Below are 21,171 nucleotides of genomic sequence, written 5' to 3'. Positions count from 1 at the left end.
GATAAACAAAAACACAACATATCAAAATACATGAGGTACAACAAAATATTCAGAAAATCAGTCCTGAATATTTATTGGAAGGACTGATGTTGAAGCTGAAGCTCCAACACTTTGGCCACCTGATGGAAAGAGTCAACTCATTGGAAAAGACTCTGATGCTGGGAAAGACTGAAGGCAGGAGGAGAAGGGGATGAAAGAGGATGAGATGGTTGCATGGCATCACCAACTCAATAGACATGAGTTTGAGCAAGCTCCGGGAGTTGGTGATGGGCAGGGAAGCCTGGTGTGCTGCAGTCCACGGGGTTGCAAAGAGTCAGATGACTGAGCAACGGAACTGACTGACAACAAAAGCAGTACAAAGAGGGAAGTTTGTTGACATAAATGCTTATATTAAAAAAGAAAAAAAAAACTCAAACAACCTAACTTTATACCCCAGGAAGCTATAAAAAGAAGAACAAATTAAGCCTAAAGTTATCAAAATGATGGCAATAAAAAAGATTAAAACATAAGTGAAAGAGAGAACAGATTAACAATGTGAAAAAACCAACAAAATTAAGAGGTGATATCATGAAAAGATAAACAAAATTGACAAACTCTTAGACGACTTAGAAGGAAAAAAAAAGAGATGACAAAATAAAAACATGAATGCCAATCTGTCTCAAACTCTTCCCAAAACTCAAAGAGAAGTATACATATCCAAATTCATTTACAAGGTCAGTGCCACCCTGATACCAAAGCCAGGTACCAGAATTACCCTGATAACAAGCAAGAAAAGAAAACTATAGACCAATATCCCAGATGAATACAGATACAAAAATTCTAAACAAAATACCAGCAAACCAAATTCAACAGCTATTTAAAAGGATCATGGATTATGACCAAGTGGGATTTATCCCTGGGATGCAAGGATGGTTCAACATATACAAATCAATGTGTCACACCATAAGGCCAGAATATAGAATAAAAATTATAGAATCATCTCAATAGATACACAAAAAGCACTTGACAAAATTCAAATATCCTTTCAGGATTAAAAAAATCTCAATATAAGGAAATTACCTCAACCTAACAGAAGCCATATATGATAAGCACACAGGTAACATCACACTAAATGGTAAAAAAAAAAATTGAAAGCTTTTCCTCTAATATCAATAACAGATAAAGATGACTGCTATGCTACTTCTATTTAACATAGTACTAGAAGTTAGAGGTAGAGCACTTTAGGCAAGAAAAAGAAATAAAAGGCATCCAAATTGGAAAATAAGATCTAAAATTATCCATGTTTGCAAATGACACGATCATATATATATATATATATATATACACACCACATACAGAAAATCCTAAAGACTCCACCATAAAGGTGTTACAACTAACAAATTTGGTAAAGTTGCAGGATACAAAATCAACATACAAAAATCAGTTGCATTTCTATATACTAACAGTGAACTATTGGAAAAGAAAATTAAAGAAACAATCTCATTCACGATAGCATAAAAACATATTTAGGAATTTAGGAATACACATATAAATATAAATATACATATTTAGTATATTTAGGGATAAATTTAAACAAGGAGGTTAAAGACTTGTACACTAAAACCTATAAGACACTGATAAAGACACAAACAAATGGAAAGATATTCATGTCCAGGAACTGAGGAATTAATGTTGTTAAAATGTCCATACAACCCAAAGTGATCTACAGACTCTATGTAACCGCTACCAAAATTCTAGTGGTATTTTTCACAGAAATAGAAAAAACAATCCTAAAAGCCATATGGAAACACTGAAGGACATGAATAGAAAAAGCAATCCTGCAAAGCTGAAACACCCCACTTCCTGATTTCAAAATATACTACAGAGCTACAGAAGTTAAAACAGTACTGTGCCTGCATAAGACAGAGATCTAACCAATGGAACAGATTAAAGAGCCCAGAAATAAACATATGCATATATGGTCAACCTGATCTTTACTGAAACTGCCAAGAATACACAATAGGGAAAGGACAATTTCCCCAACAAATGGTGTTAAGAAAACTGGATATTCACATGCAAAAGAATGAAACCTTACCCTTGTTTTATACCATATACACAAATCACTCAAAATGGATTAACATTTAAATAAGAGATAAGAAAGTGTAAAACTCCTAAAAGAAAATGTAGGGGAAAAGCTTTGTGATACTGGTCTTGACAATGACTTTTTTTGTATATGACAACAATACCTCAGGCAAGAAAAGAAAAACAGTTAACTGGGACTACATCAAACTAAAAAGCCTCTTTATAGCAACAGAAACAAGAAAGTGAAAAGGTAATTTGTGAACTCAGAGAAAACATTTGCAAACTATATAATTCATATATATATATATATATATATATATATATATATATATATATATCAGATCAGTCACTCAGTGACGTCCGACTCTTTGCGACACCACGAATCGCAGCACGCCAGGCCTCTCTGTCCATTACCATCTCCTGGAGTTCACTCAGACTCACGTCCATCGAGTCAGTGATGCCATCCAGCCATCTCATCCTCTGTCGTCCCCTTCTCCTCCTGCCCCCAATCCCTCCCAGCATCAGAGTCTTTTCCAATGAGTCAACTCTTCACATGAGGTGGCCAAAGTACTGGAGTTTCAGCTTCAGCATCATTCCCTCCAAAGAAATCCCAGGGCTGATCTCCTTCAGAATGGACTGGTTGGAGCTCCTTGCAGTCCAAGGGACTCTCAAGAGTCTTCTCCAACACCACAGTTCAAAAGCATCAATTCTTCACCGCTCAGCCTTCTTCATAGTTCAACTCTCACATCCATACATGACCACAGGAAAAACCATAGCCTTGACTAGATGGACCTTTGTTGGCAAAGTAATGTCTCTGCTTTTCAATATGCTATCTAGGTTGGTCATAACTTTCCTTCCAAGGAGTAAGTGTCTTTTAATTTCATGGCTACAGTCACCATCTGCAGTGATTTTGGAGACCAGAAACATAAAGTCTGACACTGTTTCCACTGTTACCCCATCTATTTCCCATGAAGTGATGGGACCAGATGCCATGATCTTCGTTTTCTGAATGTTGAGCTTTAAGCCAACTTTTTCACTCTCCACTTGCACTTTCATCAAGAGGCTTTTTAGTTCCTCTTCACTTTCTGCCATAAGGGTGGTGGCATCTGCATATCTGAGGTTATTGATATTTCTCCCAACAATCTTGATTCCAGCTTGTGTTTCTTCCAGTCCAGCATTTCTCATGATGTACTCTGCATATAAGTTAAATGAACAGGGTGACAATATACAGACTTGACGAACTCCTTTTCCTATTTGGAACCAGTCTGTTCCATGTCCAGTTCTAACTGTTGCTTCCTGACCTGCATACAAATTTCTCAAAAGGCAGATCAGGTGGTATGGTATTCCCATCTCTTTCAGAATTTTCCACAGTTTATTGGGATCCACACAGTCAAAGGCTTTGGCATAGTCAATAAAGCAGAAATAGATGCTTTTCTGGAACTCTCTTGCTTTTTCCATGATCCAGCGGATGTTGGCAATTTGATCTCTGGCTCCTCTGCCTTTTCTAAAACCAGCTTGAACATCAGGAAGTTCATGGTTCACGTATTGGTGAAGCCTGGCTTGGAGAATTTTGAGCAGTACTTTACTAGCATGTGAGATGAGTGCAATTGTGTGGTAGTTTGAGCATTCTTTGGCATTGCCTTTCTTTGGGATTGGAATGAAAACTGACCTTTTCCAGTCCTGTGGCCACTGCTGAGTTTTCCAAATTTGCTGGCATATTGAGTGCAGCACTTTCACAGCATCATCTTTCAGGATTTGGAATAGCTCAACTGGAATTCCATCACCTCCACTAGCTTTGTTCATAGTGATGCTTTCTAAGGCCCACTTGACTTCACATTCCAGGATGTCTGGCTCTAGGTCAGTGATCACACCATCGTGATTATCTGGGTCATGAAGATCTTTTTTGTACAGTTCTTCTGTGTATTCTTGCCACCTCTTCTTAATATCTTCTGCTTCTGTTAGGTCCATACCATTTCTGTCCTTTATCGAGATCATCTTTGCATGAAATGTTCCTTTGGTATCTCTGATTTTCTTGAAGAGATCCCTAGTGTTTCCCATTCTGTTGTTTTCCTCCGTTTCTTTGCATTGATCACTGAGGAAGGCTTTCTTATCTCTTCTTGCTATTCTTTGGAACTCTGCATTCAAATGCTTATATCTTTCCTTTTCTCCTTTGCTTTTCACTTCTCTTCTTTTCACAGCTATTTGTAAGGCCTCCCCAGACAGCCATTTTGCTTTTTTGCATTTCTTTTCCATGGGGATGGTCTTGATCCCTGTCTCTTGTACAATGTCATGAACCTCCTTCCATAGTTCATCACGCACTCTATCTATCAGATCTAAGCCCTTAAATCTATTTTTCACTTCCACTGTATAATCATAAGGGATTTGATTTAGGTCATACCTGAATGGTCTAGTGGTTTTCCCTACTTTCTTCAATTTAAGTCTGAATTTGGCAATAAGGAGCTCATGATCTGAGCCACAGTCAGCTCCTGGTCTTGTTTTTGCTGACTGTATAGAGCTTCTCCATCTTTGGCTGCAAAGAATATAATCAATCTGATTTTGGTGTTGACCATCTGGTGATGTCCATGTGTAGAGTCTTCTCTTGTGTTGTTGGAAGAGGGTGTTTGCTATGACTAGTGCATTCACTTGGCAAAACTCTATTAGTCTTTGCCCTGCTTCATTCCGTATTCCAAGGCCAAATTTGCCTGTTACTCCAGGTGTTTCTTGACTTCTGACTTTTGCATTCCAGTCCCCTATAAGGAAAAGGACATCTTTTTTTGGGTATTAGTTCTAAAAGGTCTTGTAGGTCTTCACAGAACCGTTCAACTTCAGCTTCTTCAGCATTACTGGTTGAGGCACAGACTTGGATTACTGTGATATTGAATGGTTCGCCTTGGAAACGATCAGAGATCATTCTGTCATTTTTGAGAAGCAGAAGATATTAAGAAGAGGTGGCAAGAATACACAGAAGAACTGTACAAAAAAGATCTTCACGACCAAGATAATAATGATGGTGTGATCACTCATCTAGAGCCAGACATCCTGGAATGTGAAGTCAAGTGGGCCTTAAAAAGCATCACTATGAACACAGCTAGTGGAGGTGATGGAATTCCAGTTGAGCTATTCCAAATCCTGAAAGTCTCACAGCACACAAATGATGCTGTGAAAGTGCTGCACTCAATATGCCAGCAAATTTGGAAAACTCAGCAGTGGCCACAGGACTGGAAAAGGTCAGTTTTCATTCCAATCCCAAAGAAAGGCAATGCCAAAGAATGCTCAAACTACCACACAACTGCACTCATCTCACACGCTAGTAAAGTAATGCTCAACATTCTCCAAGCCAGGCTTCACCAATACGTGAATCATGAACTTCCTGATGTTCAAGCTGGTTTTAGAAAAGACAGAGGAACCAGAGATCAAATTGCCAACATCTGCTGGATCATCGAAAAAGCAAGATAGTTCCAGAAAAGCATCTATTTCTGCTTTATTGACTATGCCAAAGCCTTTGACTGTGTGGATCCCAATAAACTGTGGAAAATTCTGAAAGAGATGGGAATACCAGACCACCTGACCTGCCTCTTGAGAAATCTGTATGCAGGTCAGGAAGCAACAGTTAGAATTGGACATGGAACAACAGACTGGTTCCAAATAGGAAAAGGAGTACATGAAGACTGTATATTGTCACTCTGCTTATTTAACTTCTATGCAGAGTACATCATGAGAAATGCTGGGCTGGAAGAAGCACAAGCTGGAATCAAGATTGTTGGGAGAAATATCAAGAACCTCAGATATGCAGATGCCACCACCCTTATGGCAGAAAGTGAAGAGGAACTAAAAAGCCTCTTGATGAAAGTGCAAGTGAAGAGTGAAAAAGTTGGCTTAAAGCTCAACATTCAGAAAACGAAGATCATGGCATCTGGTCCCATCACTTCATGGGAAATAGATGGGGAAACAGTGGAAACAGTGTCAGACTTTATTTTGTTAGGCTCCAAAATCACCGCAGATGGTGATTGCAGCCATGAAATTAAAAGATGCTTACTCCTTGGAAGGAAAGTTATGACCAACCTAGATAGCATATTGAAAAACAGAGACATTACTTTGCCAACAAAGGTCCATCTAGTCAAGGCTATGGTTTTTCCAGTGGTCATGTATGGATGTGAGAGTTGGACTGTGAAGAAAGCTGAGTGCCAAAGAATTGATGCTTTTGAACTGTGGTGTTGGAGAAGACTCTTGAGAGTCCCTTGGACTGCAAGGAGCTCCAACCAGTCCATTCTGAAGGAGATCAGCCCTGGGATTTCTTTGGAGGGAATGATGCTAAAGCTGAAACTCCAGTACTTTGGCCACCTCATGCGAAGAGTTGACTCATTGGAAAAGACTCTGATGCTGGGAGGGATTGGGGGCAGGAGGAGAAGGGGACGACAGAGGATGAGATGGCTGGATGGCATCACTGACTCGATGGACGTGAGTCTGAGTGAACTCTGGGAATTGGTGATGGACAGGGAGGCCTGGCGTGCTGCGATTCATGGGGTCTCAAAGAGTCAGACACGACTGAGCGACTAACTGAACTGAAGGACCTGAACAGGCATTTATCCAAAGAAGATATATTAATGTCTATCAGGTACATGAAAAAATGTTCCACAGTCTATAAATGTAAAGGAAATACAAATCAAAGCCACAATAAAATATTGTCTCATACCTGTAAGGATGGTTATTATTTAAAAAAAAAAAAAAGATCACAAGAGTTGGTGAGGATGTGGAAAAACTGGAACCTTTGTGCACTGTTGGTAGAAATGCAAAACAGTATAGCCACTATGGTAAACCATATAAAGGTTCTTAAAAAAAAACAGAACTACCATATGACCAAGCAATCCCACTTTTAGGTATTTATCCAAAAGAACTGAAACCAAGATCTCAAAGAAATATTAGCACTTCCATGTTCATTACACCATCATTCACGATAGCCAAGATGTGAAAACAACATAAATGCCTATCAACAGATGAATGAAGAAACAATACTATACACATACAATGGATTATTATTTAGCCTTTAAAAAGAAGGAAACTCTGCAACATGCAACAACATGGATGAACTTTGAAGATTTTATGCTAACTGAAATAAACCAGTCACAGAAAGACAAGAATTACATGACTTCACTTATATAAGGTATATAAAATCGTCAAAATCATAGAATCAAAATGTGCAATGGTGGTTGCCAAGGGGCAGAGGGGTGGTATGAATTATTAATCAACAGGCATAAAGTTTTAGTTAAGTAAGATGAATAAGTTCTAAAGATCTGTTATACAATATACTGTTATCTATCCTATAGTTAACAAGACTGTATTGGACACTTAAAAATTATTAAGAGGGTAAATCTCAGGCTACGTGCTCTAAAAGTTAAATTTTAAAAAAGAACTCTGAAATGGGTCTGACTGGGTTAAATCAATTCTTTTTTGAGGCTCTGAAGGATAATTCGTTTCTTACCTTTTCTACTCTCTAGAGGCTACCCACATTCCTATGCTTACTGCCCTCTCTATTTCGTCTTCAGAGCCATCCACATCAGACTAAGACTCCCACTGCTAACTCTCTGGCTCTTTGTTATGCCTGTGTCTCCCATTTATATAATTACATTGGGACCATCTGGATAATCTCCCTATACGTGGGAGAGTGACTAATGTCCTCCAAAGATATCCAAGTCTGAATTCCTGGAACCTATGATTACTGCCATATGGAAAGACGTACTTCTGCATATGTAATTAAATTAAGGATTTTGAAATAGGGAAATTATCCTAGATTATCTGGGTGAACTGTAATTATAAGTGTCCTTATAAGAGGGAGATTGAAGGAGATTTTATGAAAGAGATATGACAGAAGCAGAGATTAGAGAGATTTATGCTTCCAAGATAGAGGAAGGGATCCCTATCCAAGGAATACAAGTGTCCACTAGAAGACAAGAAAAGGGACTTTCCATTCAGAGACTCCAGGAAAAAATCAGCCATACAAACATTTTTATTTTAGCCCAGTGAAACTGATTTTGGCCTTGTGAAATCCAAAACTGTAAGAAAATACACATGTATTGTTTTAAGCTACTAAATCTTAGTAACAATAGGAAACTAATACACCATCTCAAAGTCTGCTGATTACCAACCTTAATTCCACCTGAAACCTTCATTTCATTTGCCTTGTAACTTAACATACTCAATTTCCAGGGATTAGGACATGGACATCTTGCGGGAAGGGCATTATAATGCCTATACCACAATTTCACATAAAGGGAAAATAAAGTACAGGTCAACAAAATAAGTAAATGTCAAGTATTAACAGCAAATGTAGGAGAATGTAATCACAATCTTGGGTGTGTCAAAGGTCTTAAGACAACAATATTGTTAAGACTGCTTTTTAAAAAACTGATATTTATTTCCATTAATATTTTAAAACTCTGTAATCTAAATTACATAAAGCAAAAGCACAAGCAACAAGCTGGCAGAAAACATTTGCAGCATATATAACCAAGAATAGGACTTCCCTGGTGGCTCAGATGGTAAAAGCATCTGCCTACAATGCAGGAGACCCGGGTTCGATCCCTGGGTTGGGGAAGATCCCCCTGGAGAAGAAAATGGCAACCCACTCCAGTACTCTTACCTCGAAAATCCCTGGTAGGAGGAGGAGCCTGGTAGGCCACAGTCCACGGACTCGAAAAGAGTTGGTCCAAAGAGTTGGATACGACTGAGCGACTTCACTTTCACCAAGGATTAGTAGCCCATTTTATACTAGTAAAAATAGAAAATGACTTAAGTGTCTATCAGTAAGGGAATGATTAAATGGTGCATTTACCCATACAATAGAAAGTTAGTCGCACTAACTTTTTGTGATTTGTAATCCAACTCTTTGTGATTCCATGGACTGCAGCCTGTCCCACTCCTCTGTCCATGGACTTCTCCAGGCACAAGTACTGGAGTGGGTTGCCATATTCTCTCTGGGGGATCTGCCCGACCTGGGGATCGAATCCAGGTGTCCCACGTTGCAGGCAGATTCTGTACCAGCTGAGCCACAAGGGAAGCATACGATAGGCTACCTACAACAATTTAAAAGAATAAGCAAGAATTTTTCTGATTCTTTGCAAAAATCTCAAAGACATTGATATTTTAGACAGTAACATAACAGTACATACTGTATAATGCTATTTTTAGGGGGGAAACAATATGTACCAAACAAAACCATAAATCATAAAGTATTGTCCCCACTTTTATGAAGATATCAGCAGTTACCTCTGGGCAGAAGAGCAGTAGCAAAGGGAAACATTAATTTTGTTCTATATTATTTGAAGGCAGACACACTCATGTATAAACTGCATAATACTTTTTAAAGCACAATTTTATCTTGTTCATCATTGTATCCAAGCAGCCAGCACAGTACTTGACTGGTAATGTTTGTTTAGTGAATGAAATCCAAGGGGATGAGATTTACTGCTAATGATAAATCCTGTGCTGGTGAGAATATGCCTGAGTTGTGCCTAAATTCTTTCTGCTTCAAGCCCAGCTTGGTCTTCATTTGGAAACTGCTTTGGGGAAACTGGAAGTCTGAGCCAAAAGTGAGTGAGTGAATATGTGTGTGTGTGTGCTTTTGTATGTATAATGATTTATATTCTTTATGCTTCCAGACAACAACTCTGTTGTTGTAGTCATCCTCATACCCATTTTACAAATAAGGAAATGAAGGCTTAGATAAGAGACTAACTGAAATGACTTACCCTAAGGTTTTCTTTGTTCTCTTCCTGTAAATGCAATTTTGACAGTAACAGAATTCTTACAAAACAGAATGTGGTGAGTTCAACAAAAATACTTCCTTCTACCAGTACCTGTTTTACTTTACTAGGTGTTTGTTTTACTTGTATTAGATAGTTCATACCCTTGTTTTTTAAACTGGCAGTAAACTGTATTCAGTACAAAGTAAATCTCCCTCCACACAGCCTGTAGTCATCTACCTCCCTCCCTTGAGACAATAGTCAGCAACTTTTTCTGTGTCTTTTCAGAAATATTCCATGTATATACAAGCACACATACAAATATACCTAAAATCTAATTTGAAGTATTTTACACACATAGTCCTGTACTTTTCTTATTTCACTCAACAATGTACCTTGGAAATCATTTCATATTTGCTAGATCTGCTACATTCTGGTTAATAGCTGTACATTACTAATTTTAGGGAAAACTCATAATTTAATTAATCCATCATTTGTGGCAACTGCAGTTGTTTAATATCTTCTGTTATTACAAAGCTACAGTGGCTATTGTTATACATAGGCCATTTTGCACACATGTAAATGTATCTGCAGAATAATATCTAGAGGAGCAACTGCTGAATACAAAAGATGCCCCTTAAATTTTTCATGGATACTGATAATTTTCCTCTGTAGATGTTATATAATTTTACTGCCCCCCCCACCAATATTTATTTATACTCCTCTGCCAACACTTGGTAATATTTTTTTTAATTAATTTATTTTTTAATTGAAGGAATCTTGCCTTACAGAATTTTGTTGTTTTTTGTCATACGTAGTGTTTTCTTATACAAAGAAAAGGAGAAAAAAGAAAAAATTTACTTCATTTGCATTTGGCACCCAAAGGTAGCTCTTTCAACCTTGCCCAGGGGCAAGTTGCAGTTCATCAACCCTCACTTCCTGCAATGGTACTACTTAGCAACTGAAACTGTGAAACCTATTTCCCTCTCTTTTACTTTAAACATGATTGATCTATTTCATATAGGGCTGGGCATGGAAATTATTAATTCTGCTCTTCCATTTGAAAGATAACTCTCCTTTCAAAGTGATCAACCCCTCACTACCCTGGGTCACTTTCTGATTGAACTCTCCAGAAACATCCACCTTTGGTTCTAGCCTGGACCCACTGCCCCTTCCTGGTAAGTATTTACATCAGGTACTTTTTCTGGCAAAAAAGAAACACACTGTAGCCATCTCTCTCCTCCCTCCTTTCATCAATCTCATCTCAATGGTCCTTGCTGCTGCTGCTGCTGCCAAGTCGCACCAGTTGTGTCAGCCTCTGTGCAACCCCACAGACGGCAGCCGACCAGGCTCCTCCATCCCTGCGATTCTCCAGGCAAGAGTACTGGAGTGGGTTGCCATTGCCTTCTCCACAATGGTCCGTAGGAAAACACTTTATTTCATTATTATTTCAGTTCAGTTCAGTTCAGTCACTCACTTGTGTCCAACTCTTTGCAACCCCATGAACCACAGCACGCCAGGCCTCCCTGTCCATCACCAACTCCCAGAGTTGTGTCCATTGAGTCAGTGGACTGAGTCAGTGATGCCATGTCCACTGAGTCAGTGATGCCATCCAATCATCTCATCCTGTCGTCCCCTTCTCCTCCTGCCCTCAATCTTTGCCAGCATCAGGGTCTTTTCAAATGAGTCAGTTCTTTGCATCAGGTGGCTAAAGTATTGGAGCTTCAGCTTCAACATCAGTCCTTCCAATGAACACCCAGGACTGATCTCCTTTAGGATGGACTGGTTGGATCTCCTTGCAGTCCAAGGGACTCTCAAGTCTTCTCCAACACCACAGTTCAAAAGCATCAATTCTTCAGCGCTCAGCTTTCTTTACAGTCCAACTCAACATCCATACATGACTACTGGAAAAATCATAGCCTTGACTAGACAGACCTTTGTTGGCAAAGTAATGTCTCTGCTTTTGAATATTCTGGACTTCCCTTGTAATATGCTATCTAGGTTGGTCATAACTTTCCTTCCAAGGAGTAAGCGTCTTTTAATTTCATGGCTGCAGTCACCATCTGTAGTGATTCTGGAGCCCCCAAAAATGAAGTCTGACACTGTTTCCCGTCTTTCCCCATATATTTGCCATGAAGTGATGGGACCCAATGCCATGATCTCAGTTTTCTGAATGTTGAGCTTTAAGCCAATTTTTTTACTCTCCTCTTTCACTTTCATCAAGAGGCTCTTTAGTTCTTCTTCACTTTCTGCCATAAGGGTGGTGTCATCTGCATATCTGAGGTTACTGATATTTCTCCCAGCAATCTTGATTCCAGCTTGTGCTTCCCTCAGCCCAGCATTTCTCATGATGTATTCTGCATAGAAGTTAAATGAGCAAGGTGACAATATACAGCCTTGATGTGCTCCTTTTCCTATTTGGAACCAGTCTGTTGTTCCATGTCCAGTTCTAACTGCTGCTTCCTGACCTGCATATAGGTTTCTCAAGAGGCAGGTCAGGCAGTCTGATATTCCCATCTCCTTCAAAATTTTCCACAGTTTGTTGTGATCCACACAGTCAAAGGCTTTGGCATAGTCAATAAAGCAGAAGTAGATGTTTTTCTGGAACTCTCTTGCTTTTTCCATGATCCAGCGGATGTTGGCAATTTGATCTCTGGTTCCTCTGCCTTTTCTAAAACCAACTTGAACATCAGGAAGTTCATGGTTCACGTATTGGTGAAGCCTGGCTTGGAGAATGTTGAGCATTACTTTACTAGCGTGTGAGATGAGTGCAATTGTGCGGTAGTTTGAGCATTCTTTGGCATTGCCTTTCTTTGGGATTGGAATGAAAACTGACCATTTCCAGTCCTGTGGCCACTGCTGAGTTTTCCCAATTTGCTGGCATATTGAGTGCAGCACTTTCACAGCATCATGTTTTAGGATTTGAAATAGCTCAACTGGAATTCCATCACTTCCACTAGCTTTGTTCATAGTGATGCTTCCTAAGGCCCACTTGACTTCACATTCCAGGATGTCTTACTCTAGGTGAGTGTGAGTGATCACACCGTTGTGATTATCTGGGTCATGAAGATCTTTTTTGTGCAGTTTTTCTGTGTATTCTTGCCACCTCTTCTTAATATCTTCTGCTTCTGTTAGGTCCATATCATTTCTGTCCTTTATTGAGCCCATCTTTGCGTGAAATGTTCCTTGGTATCTCTAATTTTCTCGAAGAGGTGTCTAGTCTTTCCCATCTATTGTTTTCCTCTATTTCTTTGCATTGATCATTGAGGAAGGTTTTCTTATCTCTCCTTGATATTCTTTGGAACTCTGCATTCAAATGGGAATATCTTTCCTTTTCTCCTTTGCTTTTCCCTTCTCTTCTTTTCACAGCTATTTTTAAGGCCTCCTCAGACAGCCATTTTGCTTTTGCATTTCTTTTTCTTGGGGATGGTCTTGATTCCTGTCACCTGTACAATGTCGCGAACCTCCGTCCATAGTTCATCAGGCACTCTATCAGATCTGGTCCCTTAAATCTATTTCTCACTTCCACTGTACAGTCATTATTATTTAGCTTTGTGCAAACTAGTTTCCCCAGTTTCCCACCCACAAAGATAGACTCCTTGATTTCTAAGGCCAAATTTATTTCTTCTTACTATCGTGCCATTAAAAATAGTTTCCCCACTTCCCCACCTACAAAGATAGACTCCTTGATTTCCAAGGCCAAATTTATTTCTTCTTACTACTGGGCCAATAGAAAATCTATTTATTCTTTCCTAGACAAAGTTTGTGGAGAAAGAAATGGCAACCCACTCCAGTATTCTTGCCTGGAAACCCTATGAACAAAGGAGCTTGGTGGGCTACAGTCCACATGGTCATGAAGAGTCGGACACAACTGAGCTTGCACATTCATACAAAGTTTGAAAATATGGCAACTAAGAAAATCTTTTTGTATGTCAAAATAGCTTTAAAATATATAGCAACTAATGGTGACTTAGACATTATCAAGTAGAAGGATCCTGAGATTTGTTTCCTAGATTGCCAACTTCAAATGTCATCTGCAACAACAGTTTTCTCACTTGAGTTATTAACAATAAGAAGAATCATTTTATTATATGATTTAGAATGAGGGTAGCACTATTTCTCTCTCCTCCAATAAAGAAATAGTACTCTCAGTAACTTCTTCTGGGTAGAGTTAACATGTTTATTTGTTCTCTTAGTCACTTAAAAAAAACTTTGGGGCAATCTTTACCGAATCAAGGATATTCAGCTTGATTGGAAACAGTTACGATTTCAGTCTGATAAGAAGTTTGTATAACAGGAAAGATTTTCTCAGAAAGTAGACAGAACAGAATATTGGAAGATTTATGATCAACACCAGTACTTTATGTTTTATTTTTATCTGTTGTTAGAGATGGTGAGTCCTATAGTCCTATGGCTTGGCACAGTGCCTGACATACCAGAGGTACTCAGTAGCTATTTCTTGCATAAATTAATGAAAGAGAAGACTACTTACAGAGGCAGAACTCCTCACATTTTTCCCCCTCAAATCTCACATATCTTTTTTTTTTTTTTTTTAGTAAACTGGTGGGGTCTGGGGCAGGTACATTGTCCACCTGAATGGAAGCAGAGTTTAGGGAATGATTATTCTGTTTGCTCAGAAATACCTTACAGATATAAATAAACAGAGAAGATAAATAATTTCAGGTAGCTGTACATGGGGCAGAAAACATAAATGCAGACTTGTTCCTCAACTGTGATGCCTCAATAGAAACAATTCTCTAAGACCAAGCCCTGTACAGACAGAACTGGGGCAACACTCGATTCAGTCAGCTATTTAAAGGAAAAGATTACTGAGAATTCAGAAAACAGTCTAAATTACTGTAAAATAATTCACTCAAAGAAAATTCAAATAGAAAAAAAAAAAAAACAGGAAAACTACACACACACACACACACACACACATATCCTTTTGTTTATTGCTTGACCATTATTGCTTAAGTCCCGCACGTGAGTTCTGGGGGTAGGTGTTGCTTGCTCCTTGGAAGAAAAGTTATGACCAACCTAGAGAGCATATTAAAAAGCAGAGACATTACTTTGCCAACAAAGGTTCTTCTAGTCAAAGCTATGGTTTTACCAGTAGTCATGTATGGATGTGAGAGTTGGACTATAAGGCAAGCTGAGCGCCGAAGAATTGATGCTTTTGAACTGTGGAGTTGCAGAGGATTCCGGAGAGAACCTTGAACTGCAAGGAGATCCAACCAGTCCATCCTAAAGGAAATCAGTCCTGAATATTCATTGTAAGATCTGATGCTGAAGCTGAAACTCCCTCCAATCCTTTGGCCACCTGATGCAAAGAACTGACTCATTTGAAAAGACCCTGATGCTGGGAAAGATTGAAGGTAGGAGGAGAAGGGGACGACAGAGGATGAGATGGTCGGATGGCTTCACCGATCCAATGGACAGGAGTTTGAGTAAACTCCAAGAGTTAGCGATGGACAGGGAGGCCTGGCGTGCTGCAGTCCATGGGGTCGCAAAGAATCGGACACTACTGAGCGACTGAACTGAGCTGAACTGGGGCCCTCCCACCGGCCGCCAGGGCCATGCAGGCACCTGGGAGACGCGGCCGAACCCAGGGTGCTCTGCTCTCCGCGAGCCTGGGGCTCTCGGTTCGCCGCACCCTGCGCGCTCCCCACTGACGCTAGAAACGCCTCAGTCCGGCAGTACCTTTTTTTTTTTGCCTCCACGACCGGATGACCCCGACGTTTCGTCCGTTATACGGGGAAATCCCAGGCCGACCTCAGAGCCGAGCTCCGGTCCCGCGGCCTCCAGCCAGCCAACGGGAGGGGGCCCGTCCAGTTAAAAACCTCTCCCTTTCCTCTTCCTCGTTCCCTTTCTCTCATCTTCCTTCTTGCTCTCTTTCGTTTGGTTTTTTTAATTAGAGCAAGCCGCCGATTTTTTCGGGCCGCTCGCAGGAGGCCGCCGCCCAGCCCCGCGTTTCACTTCCCAGTCGCGCTGGCGGCGCGGGCTGCCGGGCGGCGCTGTGAGTGCTCGGGAGACGCTCACGTGCACGCTCCGCTCCGCTCGGCGAGCGCGGGTTCGGTAAAGGGCCCGAGACCCGCTCCTGTTGGCCCGAGCCTCTTTGGGGCCTTCGGCTGAGCGCCGTGAGGCGCTCGGGAATCGTGGAGAAGAACAGGGTGTGCGTGCGTGTCTCTGTGTGTGTAGGAGAGAGAGTTGAGGAAAGAAGAAGAACCTCCTTTTACAGTGCAAAAAAGAGGAAGGCGAGCGGGTGGAGAAAATTTTGGAAGGGGCTAGCTGAATGTTCCTGGAGTAGAAAATGGCAACCCACTCCAAGATTCTTGCCTGGAAAATTCCATCGACAGACGAACCTGGCGGGCTACAGTCCATGAGGTCGCAAAGAGTGGGACACGACTGAGTTCTCAGATACAGCTGAGTGTTAGAGCTAGACTGGGCTTCAGAGACGTGGTGGGGGACAGAAAGTGGGCAGGTGGGGCAGGGAAGACTGAGTCCCAGTCACATAGGATGACTAGAGAACGGAACCTGGCACATCAGAGTCATTTTGCCGTTCGGCTGGAAAGCAAAACAAACAAAAAAAGACAGAAGGGCTATCTGTGGAAATGGCAGAATAGGAAGCTCCATGGGCCGTCCCGACACAGAAACACCAAAATGGTGTCAGAAATGACTTTATGGGAGCTCTGAGAAATAGTTGATCATTTGTAGCATTCAAGTGAATCCTCAATCAAGAAAAAGATGATTTAAACATAGCATAATGGAGACATTACTAGCGATTTTAAGGGAATAAAAAAGATTTAAAGAGTAAACTATAAACAATGTACACTAACAAATTAGGTAACCTAGATAAAATGGACATATTCTTAGAAACATATAGACTATCAAAACTGATTAGAGGGGGGGGGGGGGAAGAAATCTAAACAGCCTTATAACCAGAGATTGAATCAGTAGTTAAAAAAATAAAAATAAAAAAAAACACCACCTTCTGATGAAGAAAAGTCTAGGACCAGATCATTGGTTCACTAGTGAATTGTATGAACTGCTTAAAGAACAATTAACACCAATCCTTTTCAAACTCTTCTAAGAATAGAAAAATAGTCAACACTTCTTAACTCATTTGATGGGACCAATATTATGTGATACCAAAACCAGAGACATCACAAGAGAGAAAAACTACAGACCAATATCCCCTATGAATATAGATGCAAAAAATTCTGAATAAAATCCTTGCAAACTGAATCCAGCAGAATGTTAAAATAATTACACACCATGACCAGGTGATATTTATCTCACAAGGGGTTCCACAAATAAGAACCAATCAATTATAATATATCATATTAATAGAATGAAAGAAAATATAATCTTCAATTGATGCAGAAAAAGAATTTTACAAAATCCAACACTTTTCCATGATAAAAACATTAAACAAGCTAGGAATAAAGAGAACTTCCTCAATCTGATTAAGAGCATTTATGGAAACAAACCAACCAACCCTACAACTAACATCAATAGTGAAAGACTGAAAGAGTTATGCCTAAGATCAGGAACAACAACGACAATGCCTGCTTTCACTGCTTCTATTCAAAATTGTATAAGAAACATTGTCCTGAAAGTTATAACTTGAGCAATATGTCAAGAAAAAGGAAATAAGAGACATCCAAATTGGAAAGAAACAAGTAAAACTATCCCTCTTTGCAGATGACATGATCATATGTGGAAAATAAAGAATACACACACACACACAGAAAACTATTAGAGCTAATAAATTCAGTGAAACTGCAGGATAGAAGAGCAACATGAAAATCAGTTGTATTTCTAAACACTAGCAATGAACAATCCAGATAAGGAATTGAGAAAATTCAATTTTTAGTAGCATCAAAAAGAACAAAATATTTAAAAATAAATTTAACCAAATAGGTGCAGTTAAAGAAGACCTAAATGAATGGAAAGACACCCTGTGTTCATAAATTAGAAGACTAAATAGTGTCAAGATGGCAGTAGTACCTAAGGTAATCTACATATCCAGTGAAATTCCTATGGAAATCCCAATGTGCTTTTTTGTTTTTTTGGTAGAAATGAAAAAGCTGATCCTGAAACATACATGGAATTGCAAGGGACTCCAGATACAAACTTGAAACAGATCAAGATACTTTTGAAAAGAAGAACAGAAATAGAATACTTATTTCTCAATTTCAAAACATACTGCAAAGCTAAAGTAATAAAAACAGTGTGGAGCAGATATTAAAAAAAAATATATATATATATATATATATCTCAGTGGAATATAATTGAGAATCCAGAAATAAACCAATACATCTATACTCAATTGATTTTTTAAATGTACTTAAAAATTTTTTTTATTGCACTGGGTCATCACTGCTGTGCACAGGCCTTCTCTAGTTGTGGTTAGCAGAGGCTTCTCTTCAATGCAATGTGCAGGCTCCTCGAAGTGGTGGAGAATGTTGTGGAGAATGTTGTGGAACACAAGCTCTAGGGGCACAGGCTTCAGTAGTTGCAGTCAATTGATTTTTGACAAGAATCCCAAACCATTCAATTGACAAATAACAGCCTCATAACAAATGGTGTCAGACAATTGGATATCCACTTGGAAGGGAAGATAGAACCCTACATTACATCACATGCAAAAAAAAAAAAACAAAAAACACCACACATCAAAATGCATCAAAGACTTAATTAAGAGATATAAAACTCTAAAAGTCATAGAAGAAAGTATAGAGGTAAATCTTCAATAAAGACTACTGTATAGTAAAGGGAACTCTGCTCAATATTATGCAACAATCTAAATGGGAGAAGAATTTGAAAAAGAATAGATTTGTGTATATGTATAACTAAATCACTTTGGTGTGCACCTGAAATCACTACAACACTGTAATCAACTATACTTCAATATGAAATAAAAAGTAAAAAAGAAAACATAGAGGTAAATCTTTATGACCTTGGATTTGGTAATGGGATCTTGGATATGATACCAAAAGCATAAACAGCAAACATAAAGCAAAATTAATTAGACCTCATCAAAACTAAAATGTTTTGTGCACAGGAACACTATTAAGAAAGTCAAATGACCACAGGTAGAATGAAAGAAAATATTTATAAATCACGTATTTGATAAGAATCTAGGATCTATAATATACAAAGATTTCTTACAACTTCACAGCAAAAGAAAAGTAACCCAATTTTAAAATGGGCAAAGGACTCGAAAAGACATTTCTCTTTTGAAAACATACAAGTAATCAATAAACACATGAAAAGATACTCAACATCTGCACTCATTAAGGAAATATAAATCAAACCCACAATGAGTTATACTTAATGCCCAATAGGATGCCTTCTTAAAACACACACAGACAGACACAGAGAGAAAATAAGGAGGATGTGGAGATGTTGGAATTCTTGTACATTGCTGGTAGGAATATTTAATGGCGCAGTTGTGGATAACAGTTTGGCAGTTCCACAAAAGGTTAAGCAGTATAATTATAACCTAGCAATTCCACTCCTAGGCATATACCCCAAAGAGTTGAAAACAAGTATTCAAAACAAATACTTGTATACAAATGTTCACAGCACAATTCACAAAAGCCAAAAGGTGGAAACAACCCAAATGTTCATTACCATATGACCAGATAAACAATGGACTATTATTCAACCATAAAAAGGAGTGAAGTACTGACACATGCTGCAACATGGATGAACCTCAAAAGCATTATGCTAAGTGAAAGAAGATAGACACAAAGGACAACATATTGTATGACCTCACTTATCACCAAGTGTCCAGAATAGGTAAATCCACAAAGACAACAAGACGTTACTGGTTGCTAGGGTCTGGGAACAGGGAGGGTCTAGGAACAGGGAGGGTCTAGAGAACATGCTTATTGGGTATGGGGGTCTCCTATGAAGATGATGAAAATGTTTTGGAACTGGATAAATGGTGATGTTGCTCAACATTATGAGTGTACTAATACCACGTTTGGAGAAGGCGATGGCACCCCACTCCAGTACTCTTGCCTGGAAAATCTCATGGATGGAGGAGCCTGGAAGGCTGCAGGCCATGGGGTCTCTGAGGGTCGGACATGACTGAGCGACTTCACTTTCCCTTTTCACTTTCATGCATTGGAGAAGGAAATGGCAACCCACTCCAGTGTTCTTGCCTGGAGAATCCCAGGGACGGGAGAGCCCGGTGGGCTGCTATTGGGTCGCACAGGGTTGGACATGACTGAAGTGACTTAGCAGCAATACCACGTTGCTGCTGCTAAGTCGCTACAGTCGTGTCTGACTCTGTACGACCCCAGAGACGTCAGCCCACCAGGCTCCCCTGTCCCTGGGATTCTCCAGGCAAGAACACTGCCGTGGGTTGCCATTTCCTTCTCCAATGCATGAAAGTGAAAAGGGAAAGTGAAGTCTCTCAGTCGTGTCCGACTCCTAGCGACCCCTTGGACTGCAGCCTACCAGGCTCCTCCATCCATGGGATTTTCCAGGCAAGAGTACTGGAGTGGGGTGCCATTGCCTTCTCCGAATACCACGTTAGTGGACTATAAAATTTATAATTGTTGATCTTATGTGAATTGCACCTCAATAAAAAATGAATAAGCCACGGAGGCCAAGGCAGCCCTAGCTGAAGTTGGAGCCACGTTCCTGCAGCACCCTTTCTCTGGAAGAGAAGGCTGAACCGGTTTTGGCTTGCGTGGCGGTCAGAGCAGCAGACTCACGCCCCAGCCCCACCAATCCCAGAGCACTGGCAGGGCACTGAGTGCCCTCTCACACAGGTCCCCAGCGCACTGCAGAAAGAGGCGGGTGGTTGTGAGTCATGTTCTGCTGGCTTCGCCACCTATTGGCTGTAACACTTTGTGCAAAATACCCAAAACCTTACCGGACTCGGATTCTGGGGCCAGGTAAGTAAGGGAAATCTCAATCTGAGGTCTCCCCTGGAGTTTCCATTTATCAATTTTTAACCCCATTTCATCAATCTAAATTTGCCGCTTTGGCGATTTTGTCATCTAAAATAGGGATTTCTTATTGATCTATGGTATCATGGCAACCCACTCCAGTATTCGTTGCCAGGAAAAATGCTACGGACAGAGGAGTCCATTGGGTGGCCAAGAATCCGATAGGACTGAAGGGACTGATCGGTGCACACACACGTACACACTCACTATTAACTGCAGTGGTTTTCCTAAAAGGTACGTGAAACAATGGTGAGTTTAGGAAACAAAGCTGCATCTACGATTCAATGAAATAGGCCTAAAAATTTCTAGTTATGTCGTGTGCTTATTACTTGATGTCTGTCTCACCTCCCTTCCCACCTATACTCCTGGCAAGATGCCATAATAGGTGCTTAATAAAT

General features: G+C 39.9%; 1 long non-coding RNA gene and 1 other non-coding gene across 2 annotated transcripts in view; one reads left to right on the top strand and one right to left on the bottom strand.

Moving 5' to 3' along the window:
• The window catches only part of LOC133252498 (uncharacterized), a 68,572-nt gene extending 52,380 nt beyond the window's left edge, over positions 1–16,192 (bottom strand). Inside the window, exon 1 of the long non-coding RNA XR_009737955.1 lies at positions 14,293–16,192. This is a non-coding gene — a long non-coding RNA (uncharacterized LOC133252498). The remainder of the gene's footprint in view (positions 1–14,292) is intronic.
• TRNAC-ACA (transfer RNA cysteine (anticodon ACA)) lies at positions 8,580–8,653 on the top strand. Its single transcript has one exon. It is a non-coding gene; the product is annotated as a tRNA-Cys (tRNA).
• Positions 16,193–21,171: the final 4,979 nt, after the last annotated feature.

The sequence above is a fragment of the Bos javanicus genome, chromosome 8, assembly GCF_032452875.1.
Source record: "Bos javanicus breed banteng chromosome 8, ARS-OSU_banteng_1.0, whole genome shotgun sequence".
Lineage (NCBI taxonomy): Eukaryota > Metazoa > Chordata > Mammalia > Artiodactyla > Bovidae > Bos > Bos javanicus.
This window is presented reverse-complemented; position numbering and strand designations above follow the sequence as displayed.